Here is a 20251-nt window from a genome sequence, read left to right on the forward strand (position 1 = left end):
TGAGGGTTTGTTTGTGATATAAGGTGGATTCAGCCAACTGGCTTTGTTTGTAGAGGGAGCAGTCTTCTGTTCCCAGTTCCTGGACTGTATGCTTTAACTCTGGTGGACTTGTATTGAGCCCCAGCTTTGTTCTCTTGCTTTTCAAGGCTTTAAGCCTACTGCACTGGACTGATCAAGGTGCGGCAACTGTAGCAGAGTGCTAGCAAGTGCAGGAGTGTCTGCCTCTTTCTGAGTGTTCACCACAGTGGCAGAAGCAAAGCAGTTGTAAGGGAAGTGGAAGGCCCCTGCTGCAGACTGCGTTATGTCACACTGCAGGTGGTGTTTGTTTAGAGTGGGGTGGTTGCCAGCACAAGTCTGGGTGCCTTCTCTTTGCCCTGCTAGCAGAATTGATCACTCAAGGTATGGGAGGATCCTGTCCTCTGTGCAACATCAGCAAAAAGGTGGGCACTGGCCAGACAGGGATTTCTGGTTCTGTGCCCATCAAGGCTCTGTCTGCAATGCTGCAAAGACTGTCAGGGTGATTTGAGTGAATGTGGTCGGGCGGGGGGCGGGGGCCTGGAGGGATGCACTGCACTCATGTGTGCTGCTGGGTCAGGTACAGAAAAATCCACCCATGCAGACATGCATTTAGCAAAGTGATGTGAAGAGTTTCAGTAGGCTCAGGGGAAGCTGCAGTATGGGAGGGAACATGCAGACTGGTGCACAGTTGTAGGGGCTGCCTCAGTGGAACTCTCTATCAGTCAGGCCTGTTCCTCTGTTGCAGAAACTATGGTGTGGGACCTCAGGACACCCAAGACTACCCTGTAAGTAGGCGTGGCAAGGCTGGGGTCCCAGGAGAGGGTAGAAGATCAAACAGTGCTCAAATCAGACCAGCCTCATCTGATGTGCCGGATCACCGTGCAGGGATCGGATCTGACTCTTACCCAAGGGCTAGGGTCCCTTATTCATCAAAGTTGAACTTACAGAGATAGTCACACTTTGCTACAGATTCTCCTGCACCCACCCCTCTGGACTCTACATCAGTTGGCTTGCTGCTTTGCTACTTTGTTTGCTCCTGTGACTTCATCTCAGAGAAATGAAAGTCAGCAGCTGCTCAGTGTCTTTGCTCCTTTGTTGGTCCAAGAGAGGCAAGGGAAATTCCATTGCAGAGGCAGTGGTAAAGAGACTTTCTGTTGCCCTAGGGGCTCTCTCCAAGGAGTTGCAAGTTGCTACTAGACAGATTGGGCTGTTGACTAGAGACCAGGCCTGGAAGATCTGCCTGATGAGGACATACAGGAGCAGGCAACCACATTACACTCTGGTCATTTTTCTGTAGGGCTGCTGTGGTACGCTAGGGGCCCACTCCAGTCACTAGTCACCTCAGATTTTCTAGTACCTGGAGGTATCACCAGTGAAGGCAGAGAAGCAGGAAAGATGGAAGCCTGCCCTTTTCTCTGGTAGCTCCATCCCAGGGAGATATGGATCTGTTTCTGGCACAAACACTCCTCTAAGAGGTGGCTGGAGACCCCAGTTGGGAGATCAGACTCCTAGTCAGAAGGAATGGTATTGCGGACCTGCTTAAGTTAGTCTAGCCACATTTTCATAAAGCAGCTGTGCTGCCCTGGGGTATACTTCAGCCCCTGTTGCCTTGGACACTCCAAAGCTAGAAGGCTGGAATGGCTAAGTTGCTCAAACAGCAAAGATGTCAGCCTGCCCTGTCCCCTGGGATCTCTTTACCAGGGATGCCTGGAAACCCTGTCAGCTGGTGAATGCCAGTGGTGGTAGCCAAAAATCCCTGCTGGGAGGCCCCACCCAGTAATGAGAATGAGGGTCAGGAACTCAATTAAAAAAGCAGTCCGGCTCCATTTTTATATGGTGGTTGTGTTCTTTAGTGTAACATCCACCCCAGTCAGCTTGGGCTCTTCCAAGCTTACAGACTGGAATTGATAAGTCAATCAAACAGCAAAGATGCCGGCCCATACCTCTTTCTGGGAGCTCTGCCACAGGGAGTTTTCAAATCTCTATAGACCCAAGAACACTGATGGGAGTGGCTGGAGTCCCCTGTCAGGAAGTCCCACCCAGTGAGGAGGAACAAAATCTGATAGCTGCTTAAAGAAGCAGTCTGGCAATGTTTTTGTAGAGCAGACGTGCAGCAACTGGTGGATTCCTTCCACCACCAGTACATTTGGACTCTCCAAATTTGAAGGGCAGAACAGCTAAGTTGTCCAAACAGCAAAAATGGCAGCCCGCTCTGCACATCATGCCTCAGCTGAAGGTGCTGTATATAAATTATATGTAAGCAAAGTATATAAAAATCATTTGAACTGTGTTTCATTATTTTATCTTTAGTTCTGTGTCAAACAAAATGCAGAAACATGAACCTCTCATGGTTACGTTTCTGGAAACTCTTCTAAAACAAATTGCATAAGACAAGTGATGTGTCCATACAATAACATTGATATTAGATCAAGAATAGCACTTACAAACATAAAAAGAACATTAAACACACTTGGGTAAACAGGTCATCTACCTTCATTAATTTCTTGCCATATACATGCTGAGACTGTTAATCTAATGATAATATGTTTACTTTGAAGTGTAAAACTTACATTTGAACTTCGTGATTGATTTATCCATGGATATAACCATAAGAAATGACAGAAAGAAACAGAAAATGGGAAAAAGTGATTTATCCATGGATATAACCATAAGAAATGACAGAAAGAAACAGCAAATGGGAAAAAGCATTGCGTTGCACCAGGACGTGTATGAAATGGACTCCAGTTTTTTGTTGCTGATACAGCTGACCTGTTACATTAGCTCTGGGAGTTGTGGAAAGGCACTGGTGTGGCTCACAGATTTCAGTCATTGGATGAATATAGAGAGAATCCTGGATGAGCTTGTCCAGAGGAGTCATGAGGTGACTGTATTGGCATCTTCAGCTTCCATTTTTTTTTTATCCCAACAGCCCATCTACTCTTAAACTTGAAATTTATCCTGCATCTTTAACTAAAACTGACTTTGAGGATATCATCATGGTCAGACCTTCCAAAAGACACATTTTGGTCATATTTTTCACAAGTACAAGAAATCATCTGTACATTTAATGACATAATTAGAAAGTTCTGTAAGGATGGAGTTTCAAATAAGAAACTTATGAAGAATCTACAAGAGTCAAAATTTGATGCTGTTCCTGCAGATGCGATTGTTCCCTGCGGGGAGCTGCTGGCTGAGCTATTTAACATACCCTTTGTGTACAGTCTCCCCTTTTCTGCTGGCTACACACTTGAAAAGCATAGTGGAAGATTTCTATTTCCACCTTCCTACATACTTGTTGTTATGTCAGAATTAAGTGACCAAATGATTTTCATGGAGAGGGTAAAAAAATATGATCTATGTGGTTTATTTCCTATATCAGTTCCAAATATTTAATATGAAGAAGTAGGATCAGTTTTCCAGTGAAGTTCTAGGTAAGTAAATTTTTCAATTGGTAACATGGAGATTAACTTTCTTGTGTCTTTGAAGCTGAGCATATATAAAGCAATAAAGTCAGGATACTTGGTTTTTTAAATTCCTTTTTGTTTTTGTTTGTTTGTTTGTTTGCTTGCTTGCTTTTGGTGGAGTCTTTCTCTGTCTTCCAGGTTGGAGTGCAGTGATACAATCTCAGTTCACTGCTAGGATTACAGGAATGTGTCAGCACACTTGCCTAATTTTTTGTATTTTTAGTAGGTAGGGGGTTTCATCATGTTGGGCAGGCTGGTCTCAAACTCCTGACCTCAAGTGATATGCCTGCCTCGGCCTTCCAAAGTGCTGGGATTACAGGCATGAGCCACCACACGAGGCTGGTAGTGGAGTTTTTGTAAGTGAATTTATGAAATGAAAACACAAGATGATCTATCAATTGTACAAATATTATAGCAAAGTTTAAATTATAAGGTTAGTTAAAACCTTGTGGCCATTGCTCACACAGAACATTCTAGGAAGTCATAAACCTGTAAATTAGTGCACCTAATATTTCTTTAAACAATCACACATCTGTTCTACTATTAATTTTTTTTCATTTTAAAAAAAGTCAGACCCATCCACAAGCATCTTACTGAATGCATACATGTAGATTGAGTAGTTACTCAGTTTTCTACAACTATCTATGCAGCATTGCAGAAATTATTTTTCTTTGCATACCTCAGTTTCCTTATTCTGAAATTAAAATATATCCCCATGTCACCAGAAGGTTTCCTTCACAGTTGAGAGAAATGGTACCCCTTTCTCAAAGGCAAAAACCACTAAGGGTAATTTGTAGTTTCCAATGTCTATACATTCCTACACTAAAAGATTGGAAATTATTTATTTTAAGACCAATCATCTTGTTGAAGTCTGAACATTGTTATATCTATATAGTTTTTTTTTTTTTTAAACTATGTGTATTATAAAATATGAGCCATATTTAGGTTGGGTACAAATCTCTATTTGAATAATTTCTCAAAATTTTCTATCTGTAATTTGCAAATATATTTACTTAAAAGCTAATATGATTAATACCCTAGCATGAATGAAAAGCAGTAGTGAGTACAAGGATTTCAGCCACACTCTCAAAATAGCCCACAGTTCACTTGAATGACCAAAAATAAAAGGATTAGCTTAATGAACTGTGGAAACGAGACTATTTCTTAGAAAGTTGTTTTTATGGGTACAGCAGAATTAGTTGATCGTGGAGCTCGAAGAGTTGTTTAAATGTTTATATGCTACTATTGAAGTTTTAAAGGGTAAAGAAATGGATGTTTACTTCTCTCTAGATTATTTTAGTAATTGGTTACGATTGTTAGTATTCTGATGTGACACTGGCTATGATGTAGTTGACCCTCAAAATTCTATTATCACTTTGCTTTTCTTATAAATACACACAGGCAAAATATATACTACATAAAAATTAAATTGTGCTTATAATATTTGACTATATGTTTACGTATTTCAAAGTACAGATACTTTGCCTACATTTTTGCCTACATTATTCTAATCCCTTTCTGAAAATTACCTAATGTAATTATCTTGTGTCATCCATCTTTTCTTTCCTTGTTCTTCTCAGGAATACCCACTACCTTATCTGAGACAATGGGGAAAGTTGACATATGACTTACTCAAAACTCCTGGGATTTTCAATTTCCTCATCCAGTCTTACCAAATGTTGATTTTGTTGGAGGACTGCACTGCAAACCTGCCAAATCCTTACCTACAGTAAAGATAATATTGTTGGTTTTGTGTTGTTGGCTTTGAAATTTTAGTAGGAATAATTCTACAGTCTTCATGCAGAGTGTTTGACTTACACAGAAACAAAGATGGGCAGTGGGCAGGGTAACGCAGATACCAACTAGGAACTCGTGTACATGTTAACTTGCTGATACCATCACAAGTATGTGAGTTTCATCATTATTATAGATAGAGAGGGATACTAAGAAGACTTTGAAAATAGGGTTGGTTAAATATAAGTCTTGATTATGCAACACGTGAGAAGGTATTGATCATTCATTAAAAGAATGTTTATAAAACGTTTAACACAAACCACAGGCAAGAGGAAAAACGTAGACACAGTTTCTGTCCCCACACACATTACATTCTGTTTCAAAAGACAGAATATGTGCAAGTAATAAAAATTGTGCAAAAGCTTTTATCTCAAGGAAAAATGCAGTGACAAGATAGTGTCAGTGGAGATAATAGAAAGTATCCTGGACTCACTGATAATGAAGCTGAGAGCTGAACAATGTGCAGAAATTGGTGAAATGTTGAGAGGTGAGGAAAACACAAAAAAGAAAAGAAGGTAAAGTATTGAGGAAAGTTCTCAAGACTCTAAGTTGAGTTTGCAGGGAAAGGCTGAGTGAGAATCAGATGATGCTGAGAGGCAAGTTAGAGCCAGATACTTATTAGGAGCTAATTTATTTATTAAGCACATTTGAGAACTACTAAAAAGAGTTAGGAAATGAAGATATATGATAAGGTAATTTAAAAAAAAGAAAGAAAGAAAGAGCAGACCATTTGGGAAATTTTGCATGGAATCTGGTAGCAGTTGATGGAAAACTGAATTACAATGTTGATAGAAATAATCATGCCTACATTTACAGTAATAGTACCCACTTCATATTGTGTTTTGTGGAAAAAAAATGTTAATACAGAAAAAACACTTAAAATGTCTCTGTTATATATTCAGCGAGAGAGAAATATTAATTTTGCAATTATGATTATTTTGTTATGATTACTAACACTACTAATTACCTAACATGTGCAAGTCACTTGAGATATCATTCTTCATTTTACAGAACCAGATTGTTCAGCACATCAAGATGACATTCTCTTGAAGAGTCGTGGATGACAGATATATTGTGGACTTGAATAAAAATAGACATACTAGTTTTGCCAGTAAGACGGGAAAGCTGCACATGTGCCCTAGAATTTAAAGTGTAATAATAATAATAAATGAAAGGAATTCTGAAATTCTACTGTAAGTGATGCAGATCTTAAGTATTCTAACTTAAAAGAATAACTCAATGATATAAATGTGTACCCCTAATAATATTTGCAGCTAAATCCAGTGTTCACTTGATTTTATTCAAGAATGTAACTCATTCTACTCTGAGATACCAGAGTTTTACATCTTAGATCAGAAACATGTCCTATTACAGAAGGTGTTTTCAGTCTTACGACGAGCAACTCAGTACAGTTTCCTGGTGGAACTTGTGTCTAAACACCAAAGCTCCCTACAGAGAAGCATGGAGGAAATGAACGATCCACTTATTATAAATGCCAAATAGTTTCTATCACTTGTATATGTATAGTAGTAAACTTAGTTTACAATAACGAAAGAATTCTACTTAGAAGATGATATTCTTTTCAAAGGAACACAAGACCCTCATACATTTTAAATTAATATCATACTTTTAAGACATATGTAGAAAGTAAGCATTCTTTAGTACATTAATAAGCAATCTCTTAAGATTTTTGTCTATATCAAACTAAGAATTTATTCCATGGTTAAAATACAATATCTATGTTGAATGCAAATTCTATGTGCTTTATAATTTTTGAAAGAGACTAAAGCTGAGGTAAGACTGATAAAAATTCTATGCCATCCTACTTTAGTATTGAAAGATTTCCCTATTCACATTAAGGGAAAGTGATAGTGCCAATAGGAGGCAGAAGATAGTAGGAAGTGTAGAAGGAGAAGAAAAAGGATGACCAGTAGTAAATAGTGATAATTACTAAGAGTAACTGTTGTTATTAAGTTGCAGAAAGATTTGAATGAAAATCAATGGTTGTAAAATGGGTTCTCTAATTGTTCATTATGTAGAGCAATTGTTAACCAAAGTTGTTTCCTTTTCAATTATATATTAGATTCTCAGAATATGTGTGTATATTTTAAGAAAAAAAGACACTTGGCAAAATGTTTCTAGTGATTTAAAAATGCAAATAACTATTGGTTTCACAATATAGTTTCACGTAATCATACTGAGAAAAAATAAGTCAAGATGTGTGTATTTAATATTTATGGAAAATATTCATAAAATTAACTTTGGAAGTAATCCAACATCTTAAATGAAGGAATAATTTAAAACTTATACTATATGCAAATGTCTAACATGCATCATGCAGTTTAAGCTTGCCATGTAATCCAGCCTCGTATAGTTTCTGTACATTTTGGATTAGGCTTATCTGAGTGATGTTCAGGGTATGATTCAGAGAAAGAACGGCCCAGGCTGACAGACTTAGTCCAAGTTCCCACCTGCCAGGTAGATTTGGAGAAAGAGTAAAAGCAGCCTCCCTTGCTGAACTGGGCCCAGCCAATGTCTGAAGCAGGAAGATTAAAGAGAAAGGATGGGGATAGATCCTGACCTGAAGGTGGATGCTGTGCTGTATAAAATATAGTCCCACAAGGAGTCAGCACTATCAGATTAACAACTCCTCCCAATGGAGGCAGCAGAAGGAATTATAGGAAGGAGTCAAAGAGAAGGAAGCCAGGTGGGGGAACAGGTTCAGATGTTCCCTCCATAGAACATAGTAGGAAACATATTTTCTTCTGTATAGAATAAAATGGTGACATTTGTGTATTTGTCAATTACTTTTTAGTTCCTTATCTGATATAGTCTTCTTGTAATGACCTATACTAATGTGTTTTGCTGAAAACTCAGTTATTTTAATATTGATATAACAAGTAAAAGTTAAACACTGTAAATTATTGTTCAGTTTATGAGGATTGCTTGGGAGTTCCATAATTAGTAACTTAAACATAAAAATGTCTTGGCTATAGTAGAACATATTCATCACTGTAGTCAACACTTTGTATAACACATTTTCTAAGTGTTAACAATCAGTTAACCAAATTCAGAAAAACACAATTTTGAATGTATTCTATAGCTCTATCTTTATTTATGATACCAAAAGGTTCCTCATTTCAATGTTGAAACAGCAACCAAAATTAGCAATACTGATAATACTCTGAATTTGTCTCAGAAATGGTCCCTTGAAATTTCTCCTCGAAGTAGTGCTTGATAATTTGTAATTTGAAAGAAGTTATACATAGTCCCTTTGTAGCATTAATTTATTTCTTACAATTAGCTTATTTTATCAGCTTGCTTTTTTGTCAATCAAAGGACACAAAACTCTAATATAATAATTTATAGACAATCAGAATTATATGAAATACTTCCTATGTCACTTAAAAAATGAATAAATTAATAGTCAATGTGGAAGAAGAAAACTAGTATAAAATACATAAAACAAAATAAACATATAGGTCATTACTAAATTGTTACTGCTTATTCTCACAAGAATTATAATGAGTATTTAAATTTTTTGCATGCATATATTTTTTTATAATTTTTATGTGTTTAATATTAAATTTATTTCATTTTTTAACTTTCATTTTAAGTTCAGGCCTACAGGAACAGGTTTCTTACATAGATAAATCTGTGTCATGGGGGTTTGTTTTATAGATTGTTTAATCATCCAGGCATTATGACCAGTACTCATTAGTTATTTTACCCGATCTTCTCTCTCCTCCTGCTCTCCACCCTCCAATATACCCCAGCGTATGTTGTTCCCTGCTATGTTTCCATGTGTTCTCATCTTTTAGCTTCCACTTAATAGTGAGAACATGTGATATTTGGATTTCTCTTTCTATGCTAGTTTACTAAGGATAACAGCCTCCAGCTCCATCTATGTATCTGTAAAATACAAAATCTTTTTTTTTTTTTTTAATTTTCTTTTTATGGCTGCATAATATTCCATGGTGTATATGTATACCATTCCATTTCCTTTATTCAGTAAATCATTGATGGGCATTAAGATTGATTCCATATCTTTACTATTGTGAATACTACTGCTATTAATAAACATGTGTATGTGTCTTCATAAGAGAATCATTCTTCATCCTTTCCGTATATACCCAATGATGAGATTGGTGAGTTGAATTGTATTTTAGCCTCTAGGTTTTTGAGGAAGTGCCACACTGTCTTCCACAATGGTTGACCAACTTCACTCCTACTAACAGAGTATAAGCATTCCTTTTTCTACACAATCTTACTAGCATGTACTACCTTTTGAGTTTATAATAGCCATTATGACTGGTGCAAAATAGTATCTATTGTGATTTTGATTTGCATTTCTTCAATGAGCAGTGATATTAAACTTTTTTCATATGATGGTTGGCCGCACATGGGTCTTCTTTCGAAAAGCCTAACAATTTTCCAAATACTTGAACTTTTCATCTATAATCTCATTTTTTCCAAGCTATTATTTGGAAAATCCTGATTTCCTTACATACATAACTAATTATAGAAGTTAAGAAAATGAAGTGTTAGCATTCTATTTACATCAGTCTTTGAGTAATTTTATTACCCAACATCCCTGATCTTATTCTTAATATCTTTAGTGTTCTAACATTCTATGACTTTGGAGTTCTACTCATGGAATAAGATATTTCTTTTCTGTCACAGGTTCTGTGGAGATTTGACGGGAATAGACCATATGCCTTAGGACTCAGTACTCAGGTATACAAGTGGATACCCCAGATTGACCTTCTTGGCATCACTCTGGAGTACAAATACTGAATATATTAGTAATAGCCCATTAGAGCATTAATTATTAATCATGAAATAAGGTTGTTGAAAATGTATTATGGAAAAACATAAAAATAAAATGAAACTTCTCTATATTTATTTTCCATTCCTATGGGGAAAATAATAAGCTATAATTGTTGGCATTTTTTGATATACATTCACATTCTTTATTTTCAGAATCAGAGTATTTTTATTTCAGGTGTTATTACGTCTCACCGAATTGTTTGCAACTTCATAGACTGTCTCTTTGTCTCCTATTTCTATAACTTTACACTTGTTCTTTCTTTTTATGCAGAGTTATTTCAAATGTCACTAAAAATAACAGCTCTTCTGCTATCACCAGGGACTCTGCATTTTCTGTAGGATTAAATTCCTAATCTTAATCATAATGTGATGACACATATCATGATGAAGTATGACCTGTCTTTCTGCAATCCTAGCACCACCACCACCCCACTGCCTGCTGCCTTGCACATCTCACATTTCACATTCTGTGACTGCACTTAAGAGAAAACATTCTTACATGTTCATCCCTTTTCAGTGCTTCTTTTATTTTTTCTGCACATTTTATTTAGATTGCACTTTTTCTTTAGTCCAACTGTTAATCTTGTTTAATTTTTTTTCAGTCTGAAGTCACACACACCATATAGCTTTCACTTACCTCTCCAGCAGAAGTAGGGGCTCCTTCCTCTGAAGTCTGAAACACAATTTTAATTTAGTTCAATGTTTTAACTAGAAAACACTGTCACTTGAGCGTTTAGTTGTTCATTCCTCATTTTATTCCTATGAATAATATTGCTAAAATTTATCCAGTCTTAGGTCATCCAAAAACCAGTGCTTTTTTTACACATGATGGATCCAATGGCATCACCAGGTGATCTACCATGGGATCCCTATGGTGGGCATTGATTGTATGAGGAGGATCGACCTGATAACATTACACAAATGAAGGCCAGGGGAGCATCTATTAGATTGGGCTTCAACACAGTGTCAAGTACAGACTTGTTCAATGCACTGAAGACAGTAATTAATGACCCTTTGTGAGTGTAACAATATTTTTTTACTAGGTAGTATTTATAGACAGCTTATCTTCTCAATAGTAGGTATGAGTTTCATCCTTTTTTTAAGAGACTAATTTTGAAAGAATTTACATGATGTAACCAATCTGAAATCATCTTATATTTTGGAGTGGTTATTTAAAAATAGTGTTTTGAACTCCATACATGTAATGGGTATCCAATGGTGAAACAATGGTCTATACAAAAGTAATTTTAAAGTAATATACCTAATATAAAAAAGACAGGTTTGTTTTTTTGTTTTTGTTTTTTTTTTTAATAGACTTTAAGTTCTAGGGTACATGTGCACAACCTGCAGGTTTGTTACATATGTGTATATGTGCCATGTTGGTGTGCTGCACCCATTAACTCATCATTTACATTAGGCATATCTCCTAATGCTCTCCCTCCCCCTCCCCCCTGCCCCCTCCCACAATAGGCCCCTGTGTGTGATGTTCCCCTTCCTGTGTCCAAGTGATCTCATTGCTCAACTCCCACCTATGAGTGAGAACAGGCGGTGTTTGCTTTCTGTTCTTGCCATAGTTTGCTGAGATGATGGTTTCCAGTTGCATCCATGTCCCTACAAAGGACGTGCACTCATCCTTTTTTATGGCTGCATAGTACTCCATGGTGTATATGTGCCACATTTTCTTAATCCAGTCTGTCACTGATGGACATTTGGGTTGATTCCAAGTCTTTGTTATTGTGAATGGTGCTGCAATAAACATATGTGTGCATGTGTCTTTACAGCAGCATGATTTATAATCCTTTGGGTATATACCCAGAAATGGGATGGCTGGGCCAAATGGTATTTCTAGTTCTAGAATCTTGAGGAATCGCCACACTGTTTTCCACAATGGTTGAACTAGTTTACAGTCCCATAAATAGTGAAAAAAATGTTCTTATTTCTCCACATCCTCTGCAACACCTGATGTTTCCTGACATTTTAATGATTGCCATTCTAACTGGTGTGAGATGGTATTTCATTGTGGTTTTGATTTGCATTTCTCTGACAACGAGTGATGAAGAGCCTTTTTTCCTGTGTCTGTTGGCTATATGAATGTCTTCTTTTGAAATGTCCGTTCATATCCTTTGCCCACTTTTTGATGGGGTTTTTTTTTCTTGTAAATTTGTTTGAGTTCTTTGTAGTTTCTGGATATTAACCCATTGTCAGATGCGTAGATTGCAAAAATTTTCTCCCATTCTGTAGGTTGCCTGTTCACTCTGATGGTATTTTCCTTTGCTGTGCAGAAGCTATTCAGTTTAATTAGATCCCATTTGTCAATTTTGGCTTTTGTTGCCATTGCTTTTGCTGTTTTAGACATGGAGTCCTTGCCCATGTGTATGTCCTGAATGGTATTACCTAGGTTTTCCTCTAGGGTTTTTATGGTTTTAGGTCTAACATTTGAGTCTCTAATCCATCTAGAATTAATTTTCATATAAGGAGTAAGGAAAGGATCCAGTTTCAGCTTTCTACTTATTGTTAGCCAATTGTCCCAGCATCATTTATTAAATAGGGAATCCTGTCCCATTAGTTGTTTTCGTCAGGTTCGTCAAAGATCAGATGGGTGTAGATATGGGATATTATTTCTGAGGACTCTGTTCTGTTCCATTGGTCTATATATCTGTTTTGGTACCAGTACCATGTTATTTTGGTTACTGTAGCCTTGTAGTATAGTTTGAAGTCAGGTAGCGTGATGCCTCCAACTTTGTTCTTTTGGCTTAGGATTGTCTTGGCAATGTGGTGTCTTTTTTGGTTTCATATGAACTTTAAAGCAGCTTTTTCCAATTCTGTGAAGAAAGTCATTGGTAGCTTAATGGGGATGACATTGAATCTATAAATTACCTTGGGCACTGTAGTAATTTTCACAATATTGATTCTTCCTATCCATGAGCATGGTATGTTCTTCCATTTGTTTGTGTCTTCTTTTATTTCACTGAGCAGTGGTTTCTAGTTCTCCTTGAAGAGGTATATCCCTTGTAAGTTGGATTCCTAACTATTTTATTCTCTTTGAAGCTATTGTGAAGAGGAGTTTATTCATGATTTGGCTCTCTGTTTGTCTGTTACTGGTGTATAAGAATGCTTGTGAGTTTTGCACATTGATTTTGTATCCTGAGACTTTGCTGAAGTTGCTTATCAGCTTAAGGAGATTTTCGGCTGAGATGATGGGGTTTTCTAAATATACAATCATGTCATCTGCAAACAGGGACAATTTGACTCCTTCTTTTCCTAAAAAGACAGTTTTTTAAAAAATCATATAATCAGTCCACAGTAGAAAGGAAGGATAAACTGAAAGGAATATGATAAAATATTTTAATTAAATATCTAAAATCTCTAAAAGCATAACTACTTTCTTGATGAAAAATTTATTTTTATTGTTTCCATTATTGTAACAGGTTTAATAATTACATGTGATTTCCATGACTTAAAACCCACCTATTTAAGGTGTAAAATCCCAATATATTTAGAATGCTTGTGAGTCATGAAGCGATCTGGAATCATACAATTTAGGGTGTTGTATAAATGACTTCTTTCACTGAGCATAACTTTTTTTTTTTTAATGGTTTTTAGATTCATTCACGTTGTAGTGTGTATTTTCTTTTTTTTTTTTTTTTTTTTTTTGCAGCAGTATAATATTTTATAGTATGGATATGCCATATTTTCTTTGTTCACTTATCATTTCATTGGCTTTTTAATTGTTTCCAATTGTGGCTACTAGGAACATTGCTACACATGTTTTTCGATAAACATGTTTTTCTTCGGGATTGATACTATAAGTGGAATTGCTGGCTCATGTGGGAACTGTATGTTTATGAAGAACTGCTAAACTCTTTTCCAAAGTACTTGTTATATTTGTCATTGCCACCAACAAAGCAAGAGGCTTCCAATTCCTCCACACTGTGGCCAACATGTATTATTATCTTTTTGTTGTAGCCTTCTTAGTGGGTGTGAAATGATCTCTTATGGTTTTCGATTGAATTTTCATTACAGCTAAAAATGTGGAGCATTGTTATATGTGCTCACTGACCATTTATCTTCTTTGGAAAAATGTCGATTCCAATCCTTGAAACATTTTTAAACTTTGCTACTTGTCCCATTATTGACTTTTAAGAACTATTTATATATCATGGATATAATATTAGATATATAATTTTCAAATATTTTGTTTTATTCTTGGTGTGCTAACTTTTTACTTTTTTAATGATGGCTTTTGAAGTACAAAAAAATTAATTGTAATAAATTAAATTTTTAATAATTGATATATTTATACTCCAAAGGGTACAACGTACAACATGTCTACCCAATCCAGCTCCCATCAACTCAGCATTTATAACTACTATCAATAATGTTTTTATGTAAGAAAGGTATCACCTAAAGGAATGCTTTTATAACAGATTGTACCATAAAGCAGGTTGGACCAATATAAAAGAAATATAAAATAAGGTGGTTTATTTAAATGTAAATATACAGATACTTCCATTAAATCTAAACAGACTGTAAAAAGAGGAGCAAGTAATGAGAAATGACAGAAAACATTAGAAGAACACAGTTAAAAAATGGAACCTTATAATGTAACATGATACACACACACATGCATGCATATATATATGTATATAAATATATGCACATGTATGTATTATATACGTCAACTGGAAGACATATTTTCTTAGAGCATGTTGAATTGTTAATAATTATTTGAAGTGACCTGTGGTGGGCCATAAATCAAGACTCAGTAAATTTGAAAAGATTCAATATCATAAAGAATATATGATCCAGCCTTAATGGAAGAAAGGGAGATTTTTTAAAAGTATAACTAAAATATCTTTAATTTTGGAAACTGAGAAAGCTCACTTCAAAAAAATTTAAAGTCGTGTCTCAGCCTCCCCAGTAACTGGGATTACAAGCATGCACCACCATGCCCGGACAATTTTGTATTTTTAGTAGAGACAGGGTTTCACCATGTTGGTCAGGCTGAACTCAAACTCTTGCCCTCGGATGATCCACCCACCTTGGTCACCCGAAGTACTGGGATTACAGGCATAAGCCATTGCTTTAACCCAGGAGTTGGAGGATGCATGAGCCAAGATCGTGCCATTGCACTCCTGCCTGGGCAACAAGAGCAAAACTGTTTCCAAAAATAAATTTAATAAATAAATAAAACTTTAAAAATTAAAAATTCAAAAAAAAAACGAAGTCAAGAAGTGAATTATAATTATGCATGGACTTTTATCTCAGCAACTCTACTTTCAATTATACACCCAACAGATATGTATACATATGGAAACCTAGTGCTGTATATGACATGGACAGGAAACAGAAAAATACTGGGTAGAACTGGTTGGTTCCCCTCCAAAGGTCCCACCCTCAAGCCTGAAAACTCTTGGCCCTAAATGAGAAGAGACATTCTGTTTTTGAGGCCCAAAGTTGCCGTTTGGCCCACCATACACCCCTATTCTGTACACATATAAACCCCAAGCCCCCGGCATGAACAGAAGAGCAGAAGAATGGCAGAATGATGCGTCAGAGGGAAGAGAAGGAGTTTCTGAATGTCGAGAGTAGTTCAGCTGAAGACAGTTAGAGAGGAGAGGAGATTGGATGCTGGATGACCAAACTCCAGAGGAAGATCATCTTCCCACTCCATCACCATTCCAGCTCCCCATTCATCCCACTGAGAGCCACCTCCACCACTCAATAAAACCCCTGCATTCATCCTTCAAGTCCATGTGCAACCTGATTCTTCCTGGATGCTGGACAAGGACCTGAGTACTAACAGGACACTGAACTGGTTAACACTTAAGTCATCAGTACATGGCAAGGCTAAAAGAGTACACTAACACATACCTATTTGGGCTTCAGGAGTTGCAGTCTCCCACCCCTGTATGCTGCCGTGGGGTCAGAGCCCTGGGGCGCTCGCCCAGGCTCCTGCACTTGCCTGTTTGCATGCTCCCTCTCCTGTAAGGGGCTTGAACGTGCATGGCGACTGAACAGATGAGCCACACAGCTGTCACACCTCTTGTGAGGGGGGGCAAAGATCTCTTGCATTTCATATACAAGAATGTTTATGACAGACTTATTAATATTGTCCAAAAATTGCTAGTAAACCAAATGTCTATTGCTCATAAAACGATGACATAATCAGTGGTTTATCCATCAACAAAATACTACACAGGAATGGTATTAACCAACAACTGCTACACAAAAGTTTTAAAAAATAGACTCTAATGAATATATGTTATATAATTCAGTTACATAAACAAAGAAAATTAATGTATGATATTTGAAGTCAGGCTACTATTTAATTGGAAGACAAAAGTAGTGACTAAATGGTTCAGGACAAGAGAGTTATTCTAAGCAGGTTGTGATATCCTACACCATGATCTCAAGAGTAAGTAAATTGGTATCTTCTCTTCAAGATAATGTTCAAGATGATCTTACACTTTTGACCTATTCACTTAGTTTATGTATATTTATCTTTTGGCTTTAATATTTAAAGGTTCATTTTATAAGATATATAATGTACTTAAAATTCTAAGAATTGAATATCAAAATAAGCATAAAACAATAGAGAAAATCCTAGAGGTTCCATCATAGTGTGGCCAGGAAAAACCTCTCTTAGAGGTAACACTTAGAGGGAAGCCTCAAAAAGAGATAGAAGCATGCCTTGGGTTGTTGCAAGAAAGAATGTTCCAAGAGCACAAGAGAGGGGGCAAAATGTGAAAAGATGCTATGGTGAGAACCCTTTTGGCACCCTAAAGAAAAATAGAAGGCCAATGTCTCTAGAAGACCTAGTGTGTGTAGAAAAATTGTTAGGAGAAGAACTTGCCAGTGTTTGATATTGCAGGGTCCTGTAGGCCAAATAACAGAGTTGGATTTTATTCTTAATATGATGAGAAGTCAGGCAAAAATCTCAATTAGGGGAGTGGCAAAATCTGACTTTTATTTCAAAAATATCATTTTGGCTACCGGGTAGGAAACAGTAGGAGACAAAAGGTAGGATAGAAGCAGAGTGACTAGTCAGCTATGAGGCATTTCACTCAGCGTGACACAATTCCTTTTTGGAACTTAAACATGATAATTCTCAAATTGTATTTTCACTATCTTTCCTAAAGCACTTAAAATTGCTCATGACATTGCCCACGTTCTTATATGCCTGTTTGAGAACTAAAAGAGTATAATTGGATTGTTCACAACACAAAGGATAAATGTTTAAAGGAGGGATACCTTATTCTCCATGATGTGATTATTTCACATTGCAGCCTGTATCAAAACATCTCATGCAACCCATAAGTATATATACCTGGTAAATACCCACAAAAACTAAAAATTAACAAACAAAAAAATAATAATAAAATGGCTTATATTTGTTTTGCCTGTAAGAAATTAATTTTCCTGACTTTCCGTTTTACTTTATAAAATTTGTCAATGATAAAATTCCAATGTAAAAGCCAAAGTTTCTATGATGACTCAAACAAAATTGCACAAATTCTATGTCAATTATATGTCATTTACTTTGAATTATTTGTCACTTTAAAAATCTTTCATGTGCCGGGCACAGTGGCTCATGCCTGTAATCCCAGCACTTTGGGAGGCTGAGGTGGGTGGGATCACCTGAGGTCAGGAGTTCGAGACCAGTCTGGCCAACATGGAAAATCCCTGTCTCTCTCTACTAAAAATCCAAAAAGTAGCCAGGCATGGTGGCGTGAGCCTGTAATCCCAGCTACTTGGGAGGCTGAGGCAGGAAAATCTCTTGACACCACGGGAGGTGGAGGTTGCGGTGAGCCGAACCTGCACCACTGCACTCCAGCCTGGGCAACAGAGTGAGACTCTGTTTCAATAAATAAATAAATAAATAAAATAAAAATAAAAACCTTACATGGACTTGATATGCTCAAGAAAATAAACTTACTTTCAATTTTGATATCTCTATGTTAATCCTTCAGATATAAAGAGAACACTATGAAGTTATCAAGAATTCGTCATGATCAACCAGTAAAGGTTGGGCAGTCTTCTGGACTGAATTTGTCAGGCACCATAAAGGAACCAAGCACCCTCAGGTTGCAGCCCACGACCTCACCTGGTTCCAGTACCACTCTTTGGATGTGATTGGGTTCCTGCTGGCCTGTGTGGCAACTGTGATATTTACCATCATAAAATGTTGTATGTTTTATTTCTGGAAATTTGCTAGAACTGGAAAGGAGGGATAAAGAGATTAGCTGTATTTGAGTCTTGAAGCTGGGAAACCAGATAGATGGGACTTCTTCAGTTTATTCCAGCAAGAAAGGTTATGATGCAAAATTCCTTTCGTTCTGTTTAAAACTTACTTACGTTGTCAAATAAAAATTTGTTTTCAGAGATTTAATACCTGTTTAACGGTTAGAAATACTTTTTGCCAAGAGGGAAAATATTGGCAAAATTATTAAATAGTATAAAGCCATACGAGCTGATATTTGAATTTGTCGAGCTTATATTGAAATTTGTTGCTCCCATTCACAGGTTCCATGAAACAATTTATACAGAGTTTAAGTACATTTCACATATTTTACTTAAACACAAGAATATTAAGAAGTCCACTGACAGTATTGGTACTGTTTTGCAAATACTCAGATTACTTGGCTTCACTTTGAGCAGGATTTTCATATTTTACTGTTGTTAAAGGAATTATTAAACAATTGAATTGTATTAAAAAACTCTCTCTTCCTTTTAATAATTTGAAATGAGTAGTGCTGCTTGGCCTTTACTGTGCATGCTGCTTCAGCATCAGTTTTTTCCCAAAACTTGTGGCAAAATGTTTATTATTTTAGAGCTTTCCTCATTTCCCCAGTAGAATATATGTGGAATTAGAAATATAGCTACTGCTACCTGCTTCCTACAGTAATATTGAACGATTTTACTAAGTCTTTGGTTCTATGAGCCAATTCAGGCTTTCCATGTGATATCAAAAAAATTAAGACATCTTTGTCCAAAAAAAAAAAAAAAATAGAAATGGAGAAATGAGTGAGTGAGTGGTGAAGAGAACACCGGACTAAAAGTCAGGAGAGCTGGGGTCCAGTCCCAACCTTCTGCTGGGCCAATCTTTCACCCTGAGCCTAAGTTTACCTATTTTTTCTGGTCATTTAAAAATATTCATTGGTTGACTTTATTCTCGTATTTTAAATTATTTCAATAAATTTTAGGGAACACGTGGTGTTTTATTAGATGGACAATTTCTTCAGTTGTGATTTCTGAAACTTTGGCACACCCATCACCCATTCAGTGTATACAGCACCCAAAATGTAGTCTTTTATCCCACTTCCCGTTCCGACTTCTCCCGGAGTCCTGAGAGTCCATTATATTACTCTTAAGCCTTGGCGTTTTCATTGCTTAGCTCCCACTTACAAGTGAGAACATCCAATGTTTGGTTACCTAATCCTGAATTACTTCACTTAGAATAATGGTCTCCAACTCCATCCAGGTTGCCATTAATGGCATTATTTTGTTCCTTTTTATGGCTGAGTAGTATTCCAAGTGTGCCTGTGTGTGTGTGTGTGTGTGTGTGTGTGTGTGTGTGTGTGTGTATCACATATTCTTTATTCACCCAGTGGTTGATAGATATTTAGGTTTGTTCCATATTTTTACAGTTGGGAATTGTACTGCTGTAAAGATGTGTGTGCAAGAATCTTTGCATATAATGATTTCTTTTTTTCTGGGTAGATACCCAGTAGTAGGATATCTGGGTAAAATTGTAGATCTACTTTTAGTTCTTTAAGGAATCTCTATACTGTTTTCTATAGTGGTTGTGCTAGTTTACATTTCCACTAGCAGTGTAAAAGTGTTTCCTTTTACCACATCCATGACAATATTGTATTATTTGGGGTCTTTTTAATGATGTCCATTCTTACAGGAGGACAGTGGTATTGCATTGTGGTTTTGATTTGTATTTCCATGATAAGTAGTGATGTTGAGCATCTTTTTATGTTTTATGGACATTTGCATATTTTCTTTTGAGAACTGTCAATTCATGATCAGCCTACTTTTTAATGGTATTGTTTATTTTTCTCTTGTTAATTTGTTTGAATTGTTCATAAATTCTGAATATTAGTCCTTTGTCAGGTGTATAGTTTGTGAATATTTTC

The 20251-nt window shown here is 36.4% G+C and overlaps 1 pseudogene; it reads left to right on the forward strand.

Annotated features, from left to right (window-relative positions):
- The first annotated feature begins 2747 nt into the window (after positions 1-2747).
- Positions 2748-18435, forward strand: LOC100428073 (UDP-glucuronosyltransferase 2B4-like; annotated as a pseudogene).
- The last annotated feature ends 1816 nt before the right edge of the window (positions 18436-20251 follow it).

Source organism: Macaca mulatta, chromosome 5 (genome assembly GCF_049350105.2).
Source record: "Macaca mulatta isolate MMU2019108-1 chromosome 5, T2T-MMU8v2.0, whole genome shotgun sequence".
Taxonomy (NCBI): Eukaryota; Metazoa; Chordata; class Mammalia; order Primates; family Cercopithecidae; genus Macaca; species Macaca mulatta.